Below are 20312 nucleotides of genomic sequence, written 5' to 3' on the forward strand. Positions count from 1 at the left end.
CCTGTGATTCCCCATCTCTGATAAACCACCTCTGATTCCCCACCACTGATTCCCCATATCTAATTCCCCTCCTCTGTTTGCCCGCCTCTGATTCCCCACCTCTGATTCCCCATATCTAATTCCCCGCCTCTGTTTGCCCGCCTCTGATTCCCCGCCTCTGTTTCCCCATATCTGATTCCCCGCCTCTGAATCCCCAACTCTGATTCCCTGCCTCTGATTCCCCAGCTCTGATTCCCCGCCTTTGATTCCCCCGTCTGATTCCCAGCCTCTGAAACCCCGTGTCTGATTTCTTGCCTCTGATTCCCCGCCTCTGATTCCCCATCTCTGATTCACAGCCTCTGATTCCCCACCTCTGATTCCCCATCTCTGATTCCGCACATCTGATTCCCTGCCTCTGATTCCCCGACTCTGATCCCCACCTCTGATTCCCCAGCTCTGATTCCCCGCCTCTGATTCCCCAACTCTGATTCCCCGCCTCTGATTCCCCAGCTCTGATTCCCCGCCTCTGATTCCCCGTGTTTGATTCCCTGCCTCTGATTCCACGCCTCTGATTCCCCATCTCTGATTCATCGCCTTTGATTCGCCACCTCTGATTCCCCATATCTGATTCCTCGCCTCTGTTTCCCCGCCTCTGATTCCCCGCCTCTGATTCCCCATATCTCATTCCCCGCCTCTGATTACCCATCTCTGATTCCCGGACTCTGATTCCCCACCTCTGATTCCCGGCCTCTTATTCCCGGCATCTGATTCCGGCCTCTGATTCCCCACCTCTGATTCCCCATATCTGATTCCCCACCTCTGTTTCCCGGCCTCTGATTCCCCGCTTCTGATTCTGAATCCCTGCCTCTGATTCCCCATCTCTGATTCCGCACATCTGATTCCCTGCCTCTGATTCCCCACCTCTGATTCCCCATATCTGATTTCCCGCCTCTGTTTCCCCGCCTCTGATTCCCCGCCTCAGTTTCCCCATATCTAATTCCAAACCTCTGATGCCCCAACTCTGATTCCCTGCCTCTGATTCCCCGCGTTCTATTCCCTGCCTCTGATTCCCCGCCTGTGATTCCCCATCTCTGATTCCGCACATCTGATTCCCTGCCTCTGATTCCCCATCTCTGATTCCCCATATCTGATTCCCCGCCTCTGATTCCCTGCCTCTGTTTCCCAATATCTAAGTCCCCGCCTCTGATTCCCCAACTCTGATTCCCCACCTCTGATTCCCCAGCTCTGATTCCCCGCCTCTGATTCCCCGCATCTGATTCCCTGCATCTGATTCCAAGCCTCTGATTCCCTGCCTCTGATTCCCAACCTCTGATTCCCCACCTCTGATTCCCCATATCTGATTCCCAGCCTCTGTTTCCCCGCCTCTGATTCCCCGCCTCTGTTTCCCCATATCTGATTCCCGGCCTCTGATTCCCCGCCTCTGATTCCCCGCCTCTGATTCCCTATCTCCGATTCCGCACATCTGATTCCCTGCCTCTGATTCCCCGCCTCTGATTCCCCGCCTCTGATTCCCTGCCTCTGATTCCCAACCTCTGATTCCCCACCTCTGATTCCCCGTGTTTGATTCCCCGCCTCTGTTTCCCCGCCTCTGATTCCCCGCCTCTGATTCCCCAACTCTAATTCCCAGCCTCTGATTCCCCATATCTGATTCCCCGCCTCTGTTTCCCCGCCTCTGATTCCCCGCCCCTGTTTCCCCATATCTGATTCTCTGCCTCTGATTCCCCAACTTTGATTCCCAGCCTCTGATTCCCCAGCTCTGATTCCCCGCCTCTGATTCCCCGTGTTTGATTCCCTGCCTCTGATTCCCCGCCTCTGATTACCCATCTCTGATTCACCACCTTTGATTCGCCACCTCTGATTCCCCATATCTGATTCCCCACCTCTGTTTTCCCGCCTCTGATTCCCCGCCTCTGATTCTCCATATCTCATTCCCCGCCTCTGAATCCCCATCTCTGATTCCCGGACTCTGATTCCCCACCTCTGATTCCCGGCCTCTTATTCCCAGCATCTGATTCCAGGCCTCTGATTCACGGCCTCTGACTCCCCGCTTCTGATTCTGATTCCCTGCCTCTGATTCCCCATCTCTGATTCCGCACATCTGATTACCTGCCTCTGATTCCCCACCTCTGATTCCCCATATCTGATTCCCCGCCTCTGATTCCCCGCATCCGATTCCCCATATCTGATTCCCCGCCTCTGTTTCCCCGCCCCTGATTCCCCGCCTCTGTTTCCCCATATCTGATTCCCCGCCTCTGATTCCCAACTATGATTCCCCGCCTCTGATTCCCCAGCTCTGATTCCCTGCCTCTGATTCCCCGCGTTCTATTCCCTGCCTCTGATTCCCCGCCTGTGATTCCCCATCTCTGATTCCGCACATCTGATTCCCTGCCTCTGATTCCCCATCTCTGATTCCCCATATCTGATTCCCCGCTTCTGTTTCCCCGCCTCTGATTCCCCGCCTCTGTTTCCCAATATCTAAGTCCCCGCCTCTGATTCCACAACTCTAATTCCCCACCTCTGATTCCCCAGCTCTGATTCCCCGCCTCTGATTCCCCGCATCTGATTCCCTGCATCTGATTCCAAGCCTCTTATTCCCTGCCTCTGATTCCCAACCTCTGATTCCCCACCTCTGATTCCCCATATCTGATTCCCAGCCTCTGTTTCCCCGCCTCTGATTCCCCACCTCTGTTTCCCCATATCTGATTCCCGGCCTCTGGTTCCCCGCCTCTGATTCCCTGCCTCTGATTCCCTGCCTCTGATTCCCCATCTCCGATTCCGCACATCTGATTCCCTGCCTCTGATTCCCCGCCTCTGATTCCCCGCCTCTGATTCCCTGCCTCTGATTCCCAACCTCTGATTCCCCACCTCTGATTCCCCGTGTTTGATTCCCCGCCTCTGTTTCCCCGCCTCTGATTCCCCGCCTCTGATTCCCCAACTCTAATTCCCCGCCTCTGATTCCCCATATCTGATTCCCCGCCTCTGTTTCCCCGCCTCTGATTCCCCACCCCTGTTTCCCCATATCTGATTCCCTGCCTCTGATTCCCCAACTTTGATTCCCAGCAACTGATTCCCCAGCTCTGATTCCCCGCCTCTGATTCCCCGCATCTGATTCCCTGCATCTGATTCCAAGCCTCTGATTCCCTGCCTCTGATTCCCAACCTCTGATTCCCCACCTCTGATTCCCCATATCTGATCCCCAGCCTCTGTTTCCCCGCCTCTGTTTCCCCATATCTGATTCCCGGCCTCTGATTCCCCGCCTCTGATTCCCCGCCTCTGATTCCCTGCCTCTGATTCCCCATCTCCGAATCCGCACATCTGATTCCCTGCCTCTGATTCCCCGCCTCTGATTCCCCGCCTCTGATTCCCTGCATCTGATTCCCAACCTCTGATTCCCCACCTCTGATTCCCCGTGTTTGATTCCCCGCCTCTGTTTCCCCGCCTCTGATTCCCCGCCTCTGATTCCCCAACTCTAATTCCCCGCCTCTGATTCCCCATATCTGATTCCCTGCCTCTGTTTCCCCGCCTCTGATTCCCCGCCCCTGTTTCCCCATATCTGATTCCCTGCCTCTGATTCCCCAACTTTGATTCCCAGCCTCTGATTCCCCAGCTCTGATTCCCCGCCTCTGATTCCCCGTGTTTGATTCCATGCCTCTGATTCCCCGCCTCTGATTCCCCAACTCTAATTCCCCGCCTCTGATTCCCACTATCTGATTCCCTGCCTCTGTTTCCCCGCCTCTGATTCCCCGCCTCTGTTTCCCCGCCTCTGATTCCCCACCTCTGATTCCCAATATCTGATTCCCCGCCTCTGATTCCCCACCTCTGATTCCCCACCACTGATTCGCCAGCTATGATTCCCCGCCTCCTATTCCCCGCGTCTGATTCCCTGCCTCTGATTCCCCGCCTCTGATTCCACATCTCTGATTCACCACCTCTGATTCCCCGCGTCTGATTCCCTGCCTCTGATTCCCCATCTCTGATTCCCCATCTCTGATTCCCCAATTCTGATTCCCCTCCTCTGATTCCCCGTGTTTGATTCCCAGCCTCTGATTCCCGGCCTCTGATTCCCCATCTCTGATTCACCGCCTTTGATTCGCCACCTCTGATTCGCCATATCTGATTCCCCGCCTCTGTTTCCCCGCCGATGATTCCCCGCCTCTGATTCCCCATATCTCATTCCCCGCCTCTGAATCCCCATCTCTGATTCCCGGACTCTGATTCCCCACCTCTGATTTCCGGCCTCTTATTCCCGGCATCTGATTCCGGCCTCTGATTCCCGGCCTCTGATTCCCTGCATCTGATTCTGATTCCCTGCCTTTGATTCCCCATCTCTGATTCCGCACATCTGATTCCCTGCCTCTGATTCCCCATCTCTGATTCCCCATATCTGATTCCCCGCCTCTGATTCCCTGCCTCTGTTTCCCAATATCTAAGTCCCCGCCTCTGATTCCCCAACTCTGATTCCCCACCTCTGATTCCCCAGCTCTGATTCCCCGCCTCTGATTCCCCGCATCTGATTCCCTGCATCTGATTCCAAGCCTCTGATTCCCTGCCTCTGATTCCCAACCTCTGATTCCCCACCTCTGATTCCCCATATCTGATTCCCAGCCTCTGTTTCCCCGCCTCTGATTCCCCGCCTCTGTTTCCCCATATCTGATTCCCGGCCTCTGATTCCCCGCCTCTGATTCCCCGCCTCTGATTCCCTATCTCCGATTCCGCACATCTGATTACCTGCCTCTGATTCCCCGCCTCTGATTCCCCGCCTCTGATTCCCTGCCTCTGATTCCCAACCTCTGATTCCCCACCTCTGATTCCCCGTGTTTGATTCCCCGCCTCTGTTTCCCCGCCTCTGATTCCCCGCCTCTGATTCCCCAACTCTAATTCCCTGCCTCTGATTCCCCATATCTGATTCCCCGCCTCTGTTTCCCCGCCTCTGATTCCCCGCCCCTGTTTCCCCATATCTGATTCCCTGCCTCTGATTCCCCAACTTTGATTCCCAGCCTCTGATTCCCCAGCTCTGATTCCCCGCCTCTGATTCCCCGTGTTTGATTCCCTGCCTCTGATTCCCCGCCTCTGATTACCCATCTCTGATTCACCACCTTTGATTCGCCACCTCTGATTCCCCATATCTGATTCCCCACCTCTGTTTTCCCGCCTCTGATTCCCCGCCTCTGATACTCCATATCTCATTCCCCGCCTCTGAATCCCCATCTCTGATTCCCGGACTCTGATTCCCCACCTCTGATTCCCGGCCTCTTATTCCCAGCATCTGATTCCAGGCCTCTGATTCCCGGCCTCTGACTCCCCGCTTCTGATTCTGATTCCCTGCCTCTGATTCCCCATCTCTGATTCCGCACATCTGATTACCTGCCTCTGATTCCCCACCTCTGATTCCCCATATCTGATTCCCCGCCTCTGATTCCCCGCATCCGATTCCCCATATCTGATTCCCCGCCTCTGTTTCCCCGCCCCTGATTCCCCGCCTCTGTTTCCCCATATCTGATTCCCCGCCTCTGATTCCCAACTATGATTCCCCGCCTCTGATTCCCCAGCTCTGATTCCCTGCCTCTGATTCCCCGCGTTCTATTCCCTGCCTCTGATTCCCCGCCTGTGATTCCCCATCTCTGATAAACCACCTCTGATTCCCCACCACTGATTCCCCATATCTAATTCCCCTCCTCTGTTTGCCCGCCTCTGATTCCCCACCTCTGATTCCCCATATCTAATTCCCCGCCTCTGTTTGCCCGCCTCTGATTCCCCGCCTCTGTTTCCCCATATCTGATTCCCCGCCTCTGAATCCCCAACTCTGATTCCCCGCCTCTGATTCCCCAGCTCTGATTCCCCGCCTCTGATTCCCCGTGTTTGATTCCCTGCCTCTGATTCCCCGCCTCTGATTCACCATCTCTGATTCACCACCTTTCATTCGCCACCCTGATTCCCCATATCAGATTCACCGCCTCTGTTTCCCCGCCTCTGATACCCCGCCTCTGATTCCCCATATTTCATTCCCCGCCTCTGATTCCCCATCTCTGATTCCCGGACTCTGATTCCTGGCCTCTTATTCCCGGCATCTGATTCCCGGCCTCTGATCCCGGCCTCTGATTCCCCGCTTCTGATTCTGATCCCTGCCTCTGATTCCCCATCTCTGATTCCGCACATCTGATTCCCTGCCTCTGATTCCCCACCTCTGATTCCCCATATCTGATTCCCCGCCTCTGTTTCCCCGCCTCTAATTCCCCGCCTCCGTTTCCCCATATCTATTTCCCCGCCTCTGATTCCCCGCCTCTGATTCCCCAGCTCTGATTCCCCGCCTCTGAATCCCCAACTCTGATTCCCTGCCTCATATTCCGCAGCTCTGATTCCCCGCCTCTGATTCCCCAGCTCTGATTCCCTGCCTCTGTTTCGCAACCTCTGATTCCCCACCTCTGATTCCCCATATATGATTCCCCACCTCTGTTTCCCTGCCTCTGATTCCCAGCCTCTGTTTCCCCATATCTGATTCCCCGCCTCTGATTCCCCAACTCTGATTCCCCGCCTCTGATTCCCCAGCTCTGATTCCCCACCTATGATTCCCCGTGTTTGATTCACTGCCTCTGATTCCCCGCCTCTGATTAACCATCTCTGATTCACCGCCTTTCATTCGCCACCTCTGATTCCCCATATCAGATTCCCCGCCTCTGTTTCCCCGCCTCTGATTCCCCTCCTCTGTTTCCCCATATCTGATTCCCCGCTTCTGATTCCCCAACTCTGATTCCCCGCCTCTGATTCCCCAGCTCTGATTCCCCGCCTTTGATTCCCCCCGTCTGATTCCCAGCCTCTGAGTCCCCGTGTCTGATTTCCTGCCTCTGATTCCCCGCCTCTGATTCCCCATCTCTGATTCACAGCCGCTGATTCCCCACCTCTGATTCCCCATCTCTGATTCCGCACATCTGATTCCCTGCCTCTGATTCCCCGACTCTGATCCCCACCTCTGATTCCCCAGCTCTGATTCCCCGCCTCTGATTCCCCAACTCTGATTCCCCGCCTCTGATTCCCCAGCTCTGATTCCCCGCCTCTGATTCCCCATATCTGATTCCCCACCTCTGTTTCCCGGCCTCTGATTCCCCGCTTCTGATTCTGAATCCCTGCCTCTGATTCCCCATCTCTGATTCCGCACATCTGATTCCCTGCCTATGATTCCCCACCTCTGATTCCCCATATCTGATTTCCCGCCTCTGTTTCCCCGCCTCTGATTCCCCGCCTCAGTTTCCCCATATCTAATTCCAAACCTCTGATGCCCCAACTCTGATTCCCTGCCTCTGATTCCCCGCGTTCTATTCCCTGCCTCTGATTCCCCGCCTGTGATTCCCCATCTCTGATTCACCACCTCTGATTCCCCACCTCTGATTCCCCATATCTAATTCCCCGCCTCTGTTTGCCCGACTCTGATTCCCCGCCTCTGTTTCCCCATATCTGATTCCCCGCCTCTGAATCCCCAACTCTGATTCCCTGCCTCTGATTCCCCAGCTCTGATTCCCCGCCTTTGATTCCCCCGTCTGATTCCCAGCCTCTGAAACCCCGTGTCTGATTTCTTGCCTCTGATTCCCCGCCTCTGATTCCCCATCTCTGATTCACAGCCTCTGATTCCCCACCTCTGATTCCCCATCACTGATTCCGCACATCTGATTCCCTGCCTCTGATTCCACGACTCTGATCCCCACCTCTGATTCCGCAGCTCTGATTCCCCGCCTCTGATTCCCCAACTCTGATTCCCCGCCTCTGATTCCCCAGCTCTGATTCCCCGCCTCTGATTCCCCGTGTTTGATCCCCTGCCTCTGATTCCCCGACTCTGATCCCCACCTCTGATTCCGCAGCTCTGATTCCCCGCCTCTGATTCCCCAACTCTGATTCCCCGCCTCTGATTCCCCAACTCTGATTCCCTGCCTCTGATTCCCCAGCTTCATTCCCCGCCTTTGATTCCCCCCGTCTGATTCCCAGCCTCTGAATCCCCGTGTCTGATAACCTGCCACTGATTCCCCGTCTCTGATTCCCCATCTCAGATTCACCGCCTCTGATTCCCCACCTCTGATTCCCCATCTCTGATTCCGCACATCCGACTCCCTGCCTCTGATTCCCCGACTCTGATTCCCCACCTCTGATTCCCCAGCTCTGATTCCCCGCCTCTGATTCCCCAACTCTGATTCCCCGCCTCTGATTCCACAGCTCTGATTCCCCGCCTCTGATTCCCCGTGTTTGATCCCCTGCCTCTGATTCCCCGCCTCTGATTCCCCATCTCTGATTCACCGCCTTTGATTCGCCACCTCTGATTCCCCATATCTGATTCCTCGCCACTGTTTCCCCGCCTCTGATTCCCCGCCTCTGATTCCCCATATCTCATTCCCCGCCTCTGATTCGCCAGCTATGATTCCCCACCTCTGATTCCCCGCGTCTGATTCCCTGCCTCTGATTCCCCGCCTCTGATTCCACATCTCTGATTCACCACCTCTGATTCCACGCGTCTGATTCCCCGCCTCTGATTCCCCATCTCTGATTCCCCATCTCTGATTCCCCAATTCTGATTCCCCGCCTCTGATTCCCCAGCTCTGATTCCTCGCCTCTGATTCCCTTCCTTTGATTCCCAACCTCTGATTCCCCAACTCTGATTTCCCAACTCTGATTCCCTGCCTCTGATTCCCCAGCTTCATTCCCCGCCTTTGATTCCCCCCGTCTGATTCCCAGCCTCTGAATCCCCGTGTCTGATAACCTGCCACTGATTCCCCGTCTCTGATTCCCCATCTCAGATTCACCGCCTCTGATTCCCCACCTCTGATTCCCCATCTCTGATTCCGCACATCCGACTCCCTGCCTCTGATTCCCCGACTCTGATTCCCCACCTCTGATTCCCCAGCTCTGATTCCCCGCCTCTGATTCCCCAACTCTGATTCCCCGCCTCTGATTCCACAGCTCTGATTCCCCGCCTCTGATTCCCCGTGTTTGATCCCCTGCCTCTGATTCCCCGCCTCTGATTCCCCATCTCTGATTCACCGCCTTTGATTCGCCACCTCTGATTCCCCATATCTGATTCCTCGCCACTGTTTCCCCGCCTCTGATTCCCCGCCTCTGATTCCCCATATCTCATTCCCCGCCTCTGATTCGCCAGCTATGATTCCCCACCTCTGATTCCCCGCGTCTGATTCCCTGCCTCTGATTCCCCGCCTCTGATTCCACATCTCTGATTCACCACCTCTGATTCCACGCGTCTGATTCCCCGCCTCTGATTCCCCATCTCTGATTCCCCATCTCTGATTCCCCAATTCTGATTCCCCGCCTCTGATTCCCCAGCTCTGATTCCTCGCCTCTGATTCCCTTCCTTTGATTCCCAACCTCTGATTCCCCACCTCTGATTTCACATATTGATTCCCTGCGTCTGATTCCCCGCCTCTGATTCCCCAACTCTGATTCCCCGCCTCTGATTCCCCAGCTCTGATTCCCCGCAACTGATTCCCCGTGTTTGATTCCCTGCCTCTGATTCCCCACCTCTGATTCCCCATATCTGATTCCCCGCCTCTGTTTCCCCACCTTTGATTCCCCGCCTCTGTTTCCCAATATCTAAGTCCCCGCCTCTGATTCCCCAACTCTGATTCCCCACCTCTGATTCCCCAACTCTGATTCCCCGCCTCTGATTCCCCAGCTCTGATTCCCCGCCTCTGATTCCCCGTCTTTGATCCCCTGCCTCTGATTCCCCGCCTCTGATTCCCCATCTCTGATTCACCGCCTTTGATTCGCCACCTCTGATTCCCCATATCTGATTCCTCGCCTCTGTTTCCCCGCCTCTGATTCCCCATATCTCATTCCCCGCCTCTGATTCCCCATCTCTGATTCCCGGACTCTGATTCCCCACCTCTGATTCCCGGCCTCTTATTCCCGGCATCTGATTCCGGCCTCTGATTTCCCGCCTCTGATTCCCTGCTTCTGATTCCCCATCTCTGATTCCGCAAATCTAATTCCCTGCCTCTGATTCCCCACCTCTGATTCCCCATATCTGATTCCCCGCCTCTGTTTCCCCGCCTCTGATTCCCCGCCTCTGTTTCCCCATATCTAAGTCCCCGCCTCTGATTCCCCAACTTTGATTCCCCACCTCTGATTCCCCAGCTCTGATTCCCCGCCTCTGATTCCCCGCATCTGATTCCATGCATCTGATTCCCAGCCTCTGATTCCCAGACTCTGATTCCCAACCTCTGATTCCCCACCTCTGATTCCCCATATCTGATTCCACGCCTCTGTTTCCCCGCCTCTGATTCCCCGCCTCTGTTTCCCCATATCTGATCCCCGCCTCTATTTGCCCGCATCTGATTCCCCGCCTCTGTTTCCCCATATCTGATTCCCCGCCTCTGAATCCCCAACTCTGATTCCCTGCCTCTAATTTCCCAGCTCTGATTCCCCGCCTCTGATTCCCCGCGTCTGATTACCGGCCTCTGATTCCCCGCCTCTGATTCCCCATCTCTGATTCACAACCTCTGATTCCCCACCTCTGATACCCCATATCTGATTCCCCGCCTCTGTTTCCCCGCCTCTGATTCCCCACCTCTGATTCCCAATATCTGATTCCCCGCCTCTGATTCCCCACCTCTGATTCCCCGCCTCTGATTCGCCAGCTATGATTCCCCGCCTCTGATTCCCCGTGTTTGATTCCCTGCCTCTGATTCCCGGCCACTGATTCCCCAACTCTGATTCACCGCCTTTGATTCGCCACCTCTGATTCCCCATATCTGATTCCCCGCCTCTGTTTCCCCGCCTCTGATTCCCCGCCTCTGATTCCCCATATCTCATTCCCCGCCTCTGAATCCCCATCTCTGATTCCCGGACTCTGATTCCCCACCTCTGATTCCCTGCTACTGATTCTGATTCCCTGCCTTTGATTCCCCATCTCTGATTCCGCACATCTGATTCCCTGCCTCTGATTCCCCATCTCTGATTCCCCATATCTGATTCCCCGCTTCTGTTTCCCCGCCTCTGATTCCCCGCCTCTGTTTCCCAATATCTAAGTCCCCGCCTCTGATTCCACAACTCTAATTCCCCACCTCTGATTTCCCAGCTCTGATTCCCCGCCTCTGATTCCCCGCGTCTGATTACCGGCCTCTGATTCCCCGCCTCTGATTCCCCATCTCTGATTCACAACCTCTGATTCCCCACCTCTGATACCCCATATCTGATTCCCCGCCTCTGTTTCCCCGCCTCTGATTCCCCACCTCTGATTCCCAATATCTGATTCCCCGCCTCTGATTCCCCACCTCTGATTCCCCGCCTCTGATTCGCCAGCTATGATTCCCCGCCTCTGATTCCCCGTGTTTGATTCCCTGCCTCTGATTCCCGGCCACTGATTCCCCAACTCTGATTCACCGCCTTTGATTCGCCACCTCTGATTCCCCATATCTGATTCCCCGCCTCTGTTTCCCCGCCTCTGATTCCCCGCCTCTGATTCCCCATATCTCATTCCCCGCCTCTGAATCCCCATCTCTGATTCCCGGACTCTGATTCCCCACCTCTGATTCCCTGCTACTGATTCTGATTCCCTGCCTTTGATTCCCCATCTCTGATTCCGCACATCTGATTCCCTGCCTCTGATTCCCCATCTCTGATTCCCCATATCTGATTCCCCGCTTCTGTTTCCCCGCCTCTGATTCCCCGCCTCTGTTTCCCAATATCTAAGTCCCCGCCTCTGATTCCACAACTCTAATTCCCCACCTCTGATTCCCCAGCTCTGATTCCCCGCCTCTGATTCCCCGCATCTGATTCCCTGCATCTGATTCCAAGCCTCTTATTCCCTGCCTCTGATTCCCAACCTCTGATTCCCCACATCTGATTCCCCATATCTGATTCCCAGCCTCTGTTTCCCCGCCTCTGATTCCCCGCCTCTGTTTCCCCATATCTGATTCCCGGCCTCTGGTTCCCCGCCTCTGATTCCCCGCCTCTGATTCCCTGCCTCTGATTCCCCATCTCCGATTCCGCACATCTGATTCCCTGCCTCTGATTCCCCGCCTCTGATTCCCCGCCTCTGATTCCCTGCCTCTGATTCCCAACCTCTGATTCCCCACCTCTGATTCCCCGTGTTTGATTCCCCGCCTCTGATTCTCCGCCTCTGATTCCCCGCCTCTGATTCCCCAACTCTAATTCCCCGCCTCTGATTCCCCATATCTGATTCCCCGCCTCTGTTTCCCCGCCTCTGATTCCCCACCCCTGTTTCCCCATATCTGATTCCCTGCCTCTGATTCCCCAACTTTGATTCCCAGCATCTGATTCCCCAGCTCTGATTCCCCGCCTCTGATTCCCCGCATCTGATTCCCTGCATCTGATTCCAAGCCTCTGATTCCCTGCCTCTGATTCCCTACCTCTGATTCCCCACCTCTGATTCCCCATATCTGATCCCCAGCCTCTGTTTCCCCGCCTCTGTTTCCCCATATCTGATTCCCGGCCTCTGATTCCCCGCCTCTGATTCCCCGCCTCTGATTCCCTGCCTCTGATTCCCCATCTCCGATTCCGCACATCTGATTCCCTGCCTCTGATTCCCCGCCTCTGATTCCCCGCCTCTGATTCCCTGCATCTGATTCCCAACCTCTGATTCCCCACCTCTGATTCCCCGTGTTTGATTCCCCGCCTCTGTTTCCCCGCCTCTGATTCCCCGCCTCTGATTCCCCAACTCTAATTCCCCGCCTCTGATTCCCCATATCTGATTCCCTTCCTCTGTTTCCCCGCCTCTGATTCCCCGCCCCTGTTTCCCCATATCTGATTCCCTGCCTCTGATTCCCCAACTTTGATTCCCAGCCTCTGATTCCCCAGCTCTGATTCCCCGCCTCTGATTCCCCGTGTTTGATTCCCTGCCTCTGATTCCCCGCCTCTGATTCCCCATCTCTGATTCACCGCCTTTGATTCGCCACCTCTGATTCCCCATATCTGATTCCCCACCTCTGTTTCCCCGCCTCTGATTCCCCGCCTCTGATTCTCCATATCTCATTCCCCGCCTCTGACTCCCCATCTCTGATTCCCGGACTCTGATTCCCCACGTCTGATTCCCGGCCTCTTATTCCCAGCATCTGATTCCAGGCCTCTGATTCCCGTCCTCTGACTCCCCGCTTCTGATTCTGATTCCCTGCCTCTGATTCCCCATCTCTGATTCCGCACATCTGATTACCTGCCTCTGATTCCCCACCTCTGATTCCCCATATCTGATTCCCCGCCTCTGTTTCCACGCCTCTGATTCCCCGCCTCTGTTTCCCCATATCTAATTCCCCACCTCTGATGCCCCAACTCTGATTCCCCGCCTCTGATTCCACAGCTCTGATTCCCCGCCTCTGATTCCCCACATCCGATTCCCCATATCTGATTCCCCGCCTCTGTTTCCCCGCCCCTGATTCCCCGCCTCTGTTTCCCCATATCTGATTCCCCGCCTCTGATTCCCAACTATGATTCCCCGCCTCTTATTCCCCAGCTCTGATTCCCTGCCTCTGATTCCCCGCGTTCTATTCCCTGCCTCTGATTCCCCGCCTGTGATTCCCCATCTCTGATTCACCACCTCTGATTCCCCACCACTGATTCCCCATATCTAATTCCCCGCCTCTGTTTGCCCGCCTCTGATTCCCCGCCTCTGTTTCCCCGCCTCTGATTCCCCACCTCTGATTCCCAATATCTGATTCCCCGCCTCTGATTCCCCACCTCTGATTCCCCACCTCTGATTCGCCAGCTATGATTCCCCGCCTCCTATTCCCCGCGTCTGATTCCCTGCCTCTGATTCCCCGCCTCTGATACCACATCTCTGATTCACCACCTCTGATTCCCCGCGTCTGATTCCCTGCCTCTGATTCCCCATCTCTGATTCCCCATCTCTGATTCCCCAATTCTGATTCCCCTCCTCTGATTCCCCGTGTTTGATTCCCAGCCTCTGATTCCCGGCCTCTGATTCCCCATCTCTGATTCACCGCCTTTGATTCGCCACCTCTGATTCGCCATATCTGATTCCCCGCCTCTGTTTCCCCGCCTCTGATTCCCCGCCTCTGATTCCCCATATCTCATTCCCCGCCTCTGAATCCCCATCTCTGACTCCCGGACTCTGATTCCCCACCTCTGATTTCCGGCCTCTTATTCCCGGCATCTGATTCCGGCCTCTGATTCCCGGCCTCTGATTCCCTGCTTCTGATTCTGATTCACTGCCTTTGATTCCCCATCTCTGATTCCGCACATCTGATTCCCTGCCTCTGATTCCCCATCTCTGATTCCCCATATCTGATTCCCCGCCTCTGATTCCCTGCCTCTGTTTCCCAATATCTAAGTCCCCGCCTCTGATTCCCCAACTCTGATTCCCCACCTCTGATTCCCCAGCTCTGATTCCCCGCCTCTGATTCCCCGCATCTGATTCACTGCATCTGATTCCAAGCCTCTGATTCCCTGCCTCTGATTCCCAACCTCTGATTCCCCACCTCTGATTCCCCATATCTGATTCCCAGCCTCTGTTTCCCCGCCTCTGATTCCCCGCCTCTGTTTCCCCATATCTGATTCCCGGCCTCTGATTCCCCGCCTCTGATTCCCCGCCTCTGATTCCCTATCTCCGATTCCGCACATCTGATTCCCTGCCTCTGATTCCCCGCCTCTGATTCCCCGCCTCTGATTCCCTGCCTCTGATTCCCAACCTCTGATTCCCCACCTCTGATTCCCCGTGTTTGATTCCCCGCCTCTGTTTCCCCGCCTCTGATTCCCCGCCTCTGATTCCCCAACTCTAATTCCCTGCCTCTGATTCCCCATATCTGATTCCCCGCCTCTGTTTCCCCGCCTCTGATTCCCCGCCCCTGTTTCCCCATATCTGATTCCCTGCCTCTGATTCCCCAACTTTGATTCCCAGCCTCTGATTCCCCAGCTCTGATTCCCCGCCTCTGATTCCCCGTGTTTGATTCCCTGCCTCTGATTCCCCGCCTCTGATTACCCATCTCTGATTCACCACCTTTGATTCGCCACCTCTGATTCCCCATATCTGATTCCCCACCTCTGTTTTCCCGCCTCTGATTCCCCGCCTCTGATTCTCCATATCTCATTCCCCGCCTCTGAATCCCCATCTCTGATTCCCGGACTCTGATTCCCCACCTCTGATTCCCGGCCTCTTATTCCCAGCATCTGATTCCAGGCCTCTGATTCCCGGCCTCTGACTCCCCGCTTCTGATTCTGATTCCCTGCCTCTGATTCCCCATCTCTGATTCCGCACATCTGATTACCTGCCTCTGATTCCCCACCTCTGATTCCCCATATCTGATTCCCCGCCTCTGATTCCCCGCATCCGATTCCCCATATCTGATTCCCCGCCTCTGTTTCCCCGCCCCTGATTCCCCGCCTCTGTTTCCCCATATCTGATTCCCCGCCTCTGATTCCCAACTATGATTCCCCGCCTCTGATTCCCCAGCTCTGATTCCCTGCCTCTGATTCCCCGCGTTCTATTCCCTGCCTCTGATTCCCCGCCTGTGATTCCCCATCTCTGATAAACCACCTCTGATTCCCCACCACTGATTCCCCATATCTAATTCCCCTCCTCTGTTTGCCCGCCTCTGATTCCCCACCTCTGATTCCCCATATCTAATTCCCCGCCTCTGTTTGCCCGCCTCTGATTCCCCGCCTCTGTTTCCCCATATCTGATTCCCCGCATCTGAATCCCCAACTCTGATTCCCCGCTTCTGATTCCCCAGCTCTGATTCCCCGCCTCTGATTCCCCGTGTTTGATTCCCTGCCTCTGATTCCCCGCCTCTGATTCACCATCTCTGATTCACCGCCTTTCATTCGCCACCCTGATTCCCCATATCAGATTCACCGCCTCTGTTTCCCCGCCTCTGATACCCCGCCTCTGATTCCCCATATTTCATTCCCCGCCTCTGATTCCCCATCTCTGATTCCCGGACTCTGATTCCTGGCCTCTTATTCCCGGCATCTGATTCCCGGCCTCTGATCCCGGCCTCTGATTCCCCGCTTCTGATTCTGATCCCTGCCTCTGATTCCCCATCTCTGATTCCGCACATCTGATTCCCTGCCTCTGATTCCCCACCTCTGATTCCCCATATCTGATTCCCCGCCTCTGTTTCCCCGCCTCTAATTCCCCGCCTCTGTTTCCCCATATCTATTTCCCCGCCTCTGATTCCCCGCCTCTGATTCCCCAGCTCTGATTCCCCGCCTCTGAATCCCCAACTCTGATTCCCTGCCTCATATTCCGCAGCTCTGATTCCCCGCCTCTGATTCCCCAGCTCTGATTCCCTGCCTCTGTTTCGCAACCTCTGATTCCCCACCTCTGATTCCCCATAATGATTCCCCACCTCTGTTTCCCTGCCTCTGATTCCCAGCCTCTGTTTCCCCATATCTGATTCCCCGCCTCTGATTCCCCAACTCTGATTCCCCGCCTCTGATTCCCCAGCTCTGATTCCCCACCTATGATTCCCCGTGTTTGATTCACTGCCTCTGATTCCCCGCCTCTGATTAACCATCTCTGATTCACCGCCTTTCATTCGCCACCTCTGATTCCCCATATCAGATTCCCCGCCTCTGTTTCCCCGCCTCTGATTCCCCTCCTCTGTTTCCCCATATCTGATTCCCCGCTTCTGATTCCCCAACTCTGATTCCCCGCCTCTGATTCCCCAGCTCTGATTCCCCGCCTTTGATTCCCCCCGTCTGATTCCCAGCCTCTGAGTCCCCGTGTCTGATTTCCTGCCTCTGATTCCCCGCCTCTGATTCCCAATCTCTGATTCACAGCCGCTGATTCCCCACCTCTGATTCCCCATCTCTGATTCCGCACATCTGATTCCCTGCCTCTGATTCCCCGACTCTGATCCCCACCTCTGATTCCCCAGCTCTGATTCCCCGCCTCTGATTCCCCAACTCTGATTCCCCGCCTCTGATTCCCCAGCTCTGATTCCCCGCCTCTGATTCCCCATATCTGATTCCCCACCTCTGTTTCCCGGCCTCTGATTCCCCGCTTCTGATTCTGAATCCCTGCCTCTGATTCCCCATCTCTGATTCCGCACATCTGATTCCCTGCCTCTGATTCCCCACCTCTGATTCCCCATATCTGATTTCCCGCCTCTGATTCCCCGCCTCAGTTTCCCCATATCTAATTCCAAACCTCTGATGCCCCAACTCTGATTCCCTGCCTCTGATTCCCCGCGTTCTATTCCCTGCCTCTGATTCCCCGCCTGTGATTCCCCATCTCTGATTCACCACCTCTGATTCCCCACCTCTGATTCCCCATATCTAATTCCCCGCCTCTGTTTGCCCGACTCTGATTCCCCGCCTCTGTTTCCCCATATCTGATTCCCCGCCTCTGAATCCCCAACTCTGATTCCCTGCCTCTGATTCCCCAGCTCTGATTCCCCGCCTTTGATTCCCCCGTCTGATTCCCAGCCTCTGAAACCCCGTGTCTGATTTCTTGCCTCTGATTCCCCGCCTCTGATTCCCCATCTCTGATTCACAGCCTCTGATTCCCCACCTCTGATTCCCCATCACTGATTCCGCACATCTGATTCCCTGCCTCTGATTCCACGACTCTGATCCCCACCTCTGATTCCGCAGCTCTGATTCCCCGCCTCTGATTCCCCAACTCTGATTCCCCGCCTCTGATTCCCCAGCTCTGATTCCCCGCCTCTGATTCCCCGTGTTTGATCCCCTGCCTCTGATTCCCCGACTCTGATCCCCACCTCTGATTCCGCAGCTCTGATTCCCCGCCTCTGATTCCCCAACTCTGATTCCCCGCCTCTGATTCCCCAACTCTGATTCCCTGCCTCTGATTCCCCAGCTTCATTCCCCGCCTTTGATTCCCCCCGTCTGATTTCCAGCCTCTGAATCCCCGTGTCTGATAACCTGCCACTGATTCCCCGTCTCTGATTCCCCATCTCAGATTCACCGCCTCTGATTCCCCACCTCTGATTCCCCATCTCTGATTCCGCACATCCGACTCCCTGCCTCTGATTCCCCGACTCTGATTCCCCACCTCTGATTCCCCAGCTCTGATTCCCCGCCTCTGATTCCCCAACTCTGATTCCCCGCCTCTGATTCCACAGCTCTGATTCCCCGCCTCTGATTCCCCGTGTTTGATCCCCTGCCTCTGATTCCCCGCCTCTGATTCCCCATCTCTGATTCACCGCCTTTGATTCGCCACCTCTGATTCCCCATATCTGATTCCTCGCCACTGTTTCCCCGCCTCTGATTCCCCGCCTCTGATTCCCCATATCTCATTCCCCGCCTCTGATTCGCCAGCTATGATTCCCCACCTCTGATTCCCCGCGTCTGATTCCCTGCCTCTGATTCCCCGCCTCTGATTCCACATCTCTGATTCACCACCTCTGATTCCACGCGTCTGATTCCCCGCCTCTGATTCCCCATCTCTGATTCCCCATCTCTGATTCCCCGCCTCTGATTCCCCATATCTCATTCCCCGCCTCTGAATCCCCATCTCTGATTCCCGGACTCTGATTCCCCACCTCTGATTTCCGGCCTCTTATTCCCGGCATCTGATTCCGGCCTCTGATTCCCGGCCTCTGATTCCCTGCTTCTGATTCTGATTCCCTGCCTTTGATTCCCCATCTCTGATTCCGCACATCTGATTCCCTGCCTCTGATTCCCCATCTCTGATTCCCCATATCTGATTCCCCGCCTCTGATTCCCTGCCTCTGTTTCCCAATATCTAAGTCCCCGCCTCTGATTCCCCAACTCTGATTCCCCACCTCTGATTCCCCAGCTCTGATTCCCCGCCTCTGATTCCCCGCATCTGATTCCCTGCATCTGATTCCAAGCCTCTGATTCCCTGCCTCTGATTCCCAACCTCTGATTCCCCACCTCTGATTCCCCATATCTGATTCCCAGCCTCTGTTTCCCCGCCTCTGATTCCCCGCCTCTGTTTCCCCATATCTGATTCCCGGCCTCTGATTCCCCGCCTCTGATTCCCCGCCTCTGATTCCCTATCTCCGATTCCGCACATCTGATTCCCTGCCTCTGATTCCCCGCCTCTGATTCCCCGCCTCTGATTCCCTGCCTCTGATTCCCAACCTCTGATTCCCCACCTCTGATTCCCCGTGTTTGATTCCCCGCCTCTGTTTCCCCGCCTCTGATTCCCCGCCTCTGATTCCCCAACTCTAATTCCCTGCCTCTGATTCCCCATATCTGATTCCCCGCCTCTGTTTCCCCGCCTCTGATTCCCCGCCCCTGTTTCCCCATATCTGATTCCCTGCCTCTGATTCCCCAACTTTGATTCCCAGCCTCTGATTCCCCAGCTCTGATTCCCCGCCTCTGATTCCCCGTGTTTGATTCCCTGCCTCTGATTCCCCGCCTCTGATTACCCATCTCTGATTCACCACCTTTGATTCGCCACCTCTGATTCCCCATATCTGATTCCCCACCTCTGTTTTCCCGCCTCTGATTCCCCGCCTCTGATTCTCCATATCTCATTCCCCGCCTCTGAATCCCCATCTCTGATTCCCGGACTCTGATTCCCCACCTCTGATTCCCGGCCTCTTATTCCCAGCATCTGATTCCAGGCCTCTGATTCCCGGCCTCTGACTCCCCGCTTCTGATTCTGATTCCCTGCCTCTGATTCCCCATCTCTGATTCCGCACATCTGATTACCTGCCTCTGATTCCCCACCTCTGATTCCCCATATCTGATTCCCCGCCTCTGATTCCCCGCATCCGATTCCCCATATCTGATTCCCCGCCTCTGTTTCCCCGCCCCTGATTCCCCGCCTCTGTTTCCCCATATCTGATTCCCCGCCTCTGATTCCCAACTATGATTCCCCGCCTCTGATTCCCCAGCTCTGATTCCCTGCCTCTGATTCCCCGCGTTCTATTCCCTGCCTCTGATTCCCCGCCTGTGATTCCCCATCTCTGATAAACCACCTCTGATTCCCCACCACTGATTCCCCATATCTAATTCCCCTCCTCTGTTTGCCCGCCTCTGATTCCCCACCTCTGATTCCCCATATCTAATTCCCCGCCTCTGTTTGCCCGCCTCTGATTCCCCGCCTCTGTTTCCCCATATCTGATTCCCCGCCTCTGAATCCCCAACTCTGATTCCCCGCCTCTGATTCCCCAGCTCTGATTCCCCGCCTCTGATTCCCCGTGTTTGATTCCCTGCCTCTGATTCCCCGCCTCTGATTCACCATCTCTGATTCACCGCCTTTCATTCGCCACCCTGATTCCCCATATCAGATTCACCGCCTCTGTTTCCCCGCCTCTGATACCCCGCCTCTGATTCCCCATATTTCATTCCCCGCCTCTGATTCCCCATCTCTGATTCCCGGACTCTGATTCCTGGCCTCTTATTCC

The sequence above is a fragment of the Narcine bancroftii genome, chromosome 7 (genome assembly GCF_036971445.1).
Source record: "Narcine bancroftii isolate sNarBan1 chromosome 7, sNarBan1.hap1, whole genome shotgun sequence".
NCBI classification, from domain to species: domain Eukaryota; kingdom Metazoa; phylum Chordata; class Chondrichthyes; order Torpediniformes; family Narcinidae; genus Narcine; species Narcine bancroftii.